This window comes from Belonocnema kinseyi, chromosome 1 (genome assembly GCF_010883055.1).
Source record: "Belonocnema kinseyi isolate 2016_QV_RU_SX_M_011 chromosome 1, B_treatae_v1, whole genome shotgun sequence".
NCBI lineage: Eukaryota > Metazoa > Arthropoda > Insecta > Hymenoptera > Cynipidae > Belonocnema > Belonocnema kinseyi.
The window spans coordinates 50,441,384-50,446,450 of NC_046657.1; positions in this window are offsets into that span (position 1 = coordinate 50,441,384).

Sequence of the window (5,067 nt, forward strand, 5' to 3'; positions counted from 1 at the left end):
AAAGAGGGAGCTCTTCTTAATATTTTGACACCAAAATCATGTCGATACACCTTACCGACTGCGAGTAAAGCCACCCACGCTTTAACTTGACAAACTGTATATCTATAAGGAGTCTCACTTAAGGTGATTCCGCAAGAAAGAAGTGACGCTCAACAGAATTGGCCAAGTGCCAAAAGCTTTTACCCATACTTGGGACATCTTTAATAACGGACATTAATCGTAACGAAACTAGGGTCAACCCCATTGTTTTAATCAGGCCATACTCTCTGGTTTATATATTATTCCTTTGAATTCTTCTAATAACTTTGGATTCTCTGTGTTCTTTTAAACTCCATAAATTATGTGAACTCGTAGTCCTGAAATTTTTTAAATTCTTTAAACTCTACGTACTTTCAAAATTTTCTGAATTCCCTAAATTATTTTAATTCTCTGACTATTTCAAATTATCTAACTTCCTTAAATTCTATGTATTCCTCAAATGCTCTGAAATCCTTGAAATTTCTAAATTAATAAAATTCTCCGAATTCTTTAACTTGGATTATTTTTCGGGATTATTTGAGTTCATTGAATTCTTTGAATTTTGCGCGTTCTTCGAATTCCTTTACTTCTTTGTTGTTCACTGATACTCTGAATTCTAAAGAATTCTCTGAAATTCATGAATTAATGAAAGTGTTTGATTTCCCGGAATTCACTGAATTAAATAAATTTTCTGAATTCCTTAAATTTGATGTATTTCTTTTATTCTGCACATTTCTTGTCTTCTCTTAACTGTTTGCATTTTATATTTTTCTAATGCTCTAAATTCCTTTTATTCCCTAAAATACTTTCATTATCACAATTCTATCAATTCCCAGAATTTTTTAATTCTACTGCTTCTTCAAGCTACTACAATTTTCTAAATTTCCCTTGGTATATGAATAACTTTCATACACGGAATTCTGCAAAGCCTCTAATTTTTCGGATTTTTTGACCTGCCTGAATTTTCTATATTTTATTAAGTATCTTAATTCTCTGAATTTCCTAAATCATCTAAACTTGTAAAATTCCTTGTATCATCTAAATTTCTTCAATTTAATTTTTGGATTTCAGGGCAATTTAAAAGAATTGAAATTAATATTCATTAGTGCTAAAAAACTAAGAATATTTTAAATTAATAAAAACTCAAGAAATTCTAAGTAATTCAAGTTAATACAAAGTATATTAAGTTAATTTAATAAAATAAAAGTCTATTTAAGAAAGTCGATAACCAGCAGCACGCGGAAAAGGTTTCCTGCAGTTTTCCTCTTCCCTTGGTCGAATGACCAAGCAAATGTGAGTGCTCTTAATTAAAATCCGGCTGTAGAAGGTACTTATTAAGGTTTTTGTTTTTTTTAAGTTAAATATTCAATAGGTATGTACAAGCTTGTTATATAATAAAAAACATTTTAAAAAGATTGCATTTTTTAATTAGTCATTTTACGCTTATGCACAAGTTCCCTGCTTACCATAATAATAAATAGCATTCTGGATACCTGAATCTAACCTTTGTTTTAATCGATAAATAAAATAACGTAATAACGTTATGATACCTATACGAACCAGGGTCGACCATAAAAATTTTTTTGAATAGATAGCGCCGGTATTAGCTCAAAATAATGAAGTTTCTCAGCAAAATCTTGTAAAACTAAAGCCTACAATGAGAGACCTTCCATTTGAATAAATGATAAAAATGTATCAAAGTTTCGGATACTTTTATATCAAAACACGAAAAAATGTTGAACTATTCACGTTATTCATATTAAAATACTGAAATTTGATATTTTCATAATAATCTTTAATGAGCTTTAGTAGAATAATTTGTATTTTGAATACGAAATGTTATGAATGTTTTTTTAAAGATTAATCGTACTGATAAGTGATATGGCGCTTACTAGTTTGTCTAAAACTAGTATCCATAAGCAAGATAGAGAATATTATAATCTGTCAAATTTATGTGAGAAATTGACATTCGAAATATTGGCATGCCTGGAACTTAATTTTGTAGTCATTTTTGTTTGCACACTAATTCTACAATTGAATTGTGAATTGAAAAGTAATCTTTAACTACTCGAGTCGAAATATAGGCCCTACTTTGACACTCTTCACGCTAATATTTGTAGGGGCTAATCTTGTAAAGTAAAGGATTTTCCCATACGAGTTTTGCCCCTATTTTAGCGCTGCCCGTGCATAAATTCAAATGGAGAACTAGTCTGGTTTCCGACCATTCGACCCCACTTAAAGTCGGGGGCTAGTCGGGTCATCTGACTAGCCCCCGACCAGTAGTGTCACGGTAGATTAGTCGGGGGCTAGTCAGGTGACCCAACTTACCCTGGTCGGGGCCTGATCGGGTACTATTAGGCCTCATATGATAATACATCCGCATAGAATATTAACCAAACTCCCCAAAATTTGTGAAATATTCCCTAAAATTTGTCAAAATACTTATTATTTACGGAAATCTCCATAAACTTTTTGGAAATATTATAAGTGCTCAAATTTACCCAAGATTTAATAGGGAACATATCCTACGCTTAAAAATGCATAAATTTATGTATCTAAAATTCCCCAAAATGTGCGGAATATTAAACTTAAAAAAACTTCAACTGGAACGCAGCAATGGAAGAGCTTCGCTCTGAAGGAATCGCCATGCTGGCCACGGTAGTCTCTGCTCGAGGTAATTACGCCTCGTTAGGTGCGGACTGCTGCCTTAAACATTCGACGAGTCATTTCTGTTGTGCGAGAGGCGGCACGTCGCGCCCTTGCGGATTTTCTTTAAAGCTACCAGTCCAGAACTGCAAGACTCAAATGAAGGTGGTAGCGAAATCTGAACTTTACCGTGCTCACTAGTTTACTACTAGGATACTGCTCTTCACTGAATAATCAAAAACTTTTTCTCTTTCCAATTTCAACTACATGAAGGATTCAACTTTATTTACATATGGCAAACCTTTCAGATCAATTTAAAAATAAGCATCTGTACAAGTTTAGAGTCTTATGACTTTCAGCAGACTTTTCACCTACATCTATATGTATTATTTCCAATATGGATTATCTTTAAATTCCATACAAAGGTATTTATAAATGTTCCTAGAAATTCGCAATTTTCTAAAAGAATACCACAAAAAAAAGGTTACGTCTTTTTGAAGATTTTGATCGTTGTATTTATAAAAAGTTGATTTTCGTACAAAATTATTAACTTAATAATAATTATTAAGTATATTTGGGATGAATTCAACATTAATAAATCTTTTCTCTAAAAAACGGTTTAAAAAACCCGATTAGTCCACGACTGGGTACTCTGTCAAAATAAATAACCCGATTAGCCCCCGATTAGTGCCCGACTTTTAATAGGGACAAATGGAGTTATTTCTACACGGGTCTTATGGGTACAAATTTCCAAATCTTTCATTTGTGGCGTCAAAGTAGAGGCTTAGTTTTTGTTTCTAATGTAACGTTCCACACATCACCTTCCTGTACAGAATAAAATCATTTGACAAAAAATTAACAAAAGTAGAGAAAGAAGAAGACATAGTAAAATTTTCGTAATGTTTCAAGTTATTTTTCACACGAAAAGAAAAATATCCATTATATTTTATAGAACTAATCCTATAGTAGAGGATACGTTAGGTATTTTAATAAAAGTTAAAATCATCTTTGTTTTCCTTTGCGTTGAACCAGTCCCAAAATTATAAAGAAAAGTTCTATAAAATTATAACCGATTTTTTGCCACAAAAATTAAGCTGTTATATCATTATATTATTAGTATTATACTCTAATATTTATTCACATGTTTGAGCACACCATTATTTACTATTCAACAATCACTACACTGTTTATAATTGATGAAAGTTTGAAAGTTTTTATTTACTATGAAAGTTTTTATTCGCTGCGGGGATTCAAACCCTATAAGTTTCGCATTCCTAAGGTCTAAAGCCTCTCGGATAACCTAGCTTGAAGTATGCAAAAAAAATCTGAAATATAACCTACAGCTGTACAAGGCCATCTGCAAACTTTTGTGACCCATTCAGTAAAAAATATTGCTAAGCTTGCAATAATATATGCACTGAGATTTTAGATTTTAGAAATATTAAAAATTATTATTGTATATTTTATGTGCTTGAACAAGATTTAAACTAAATCTAAAAATATTTCAAGATATTTTAAATGATTTAAAAAAATTCAATATATGTTTTCAGAAAATTAATAGATTTTTAAGGATTTCTATAAATTTTCGAAGATTTCAAAAGATTTAAAAGACTTTAAAGAATTCAAGAACATTATTTATATTTTTAAATTACTTTAAAATCTTAAAGTTCATTTAAATTATACCGAAATTCCTTAAAAATGCTTCAAAATTACTTAAAATCCATTGAATTCATTAAAAATATATTGGACTCTTTTAAATAATTCAAATTAAAATTCGATTATATACTTAAAACCTTTTACATCAAATAACTCCCGTTGAATCCCTCAAAACTCCTGAAAATCTCTTTAAATACATCAACATAATTTTAAATTACATGAAGATCCTTTAAATCTTAATTTTTTTTTAAAATTATTTAAAATGCTTTGTAATATTTTTAATTCCTTTACAGACTTTTTAAACTATATTAAATCGATTGAAATGCCGTAAAATCTCTTAAAATCACTAAAAATCTCTTGAACTCATAAGAAATATTTAAGTATTTAAAATCTCTGGAAAATTATTATACTTTTTGGAATTCTTCTAAAATATTTTTAAATTCGTTAAAATTACTTGAAATCTTTTGAAATTCATTTATAAACTTTGATCTTTTTTATTAAAAAGAATTCTTAAATGCCGTTAAATTATTTTAAAATCCATTAAAATTCTTTTAAACACTTGAAAATATTTTGTATTTACACAATAAAACATAAACTCCTTTGAAATTTCTTGACATTATTTAAAATCATTTTTAATAATTTCTAAACTTTAAAAACTTGCAGAGCGCAAAGGAAGTGATCGAACCCTCGGCATATAGAAATAATTTGGTTTAAAAATATGACAGTTTAAAGAAAACATTTTTTATT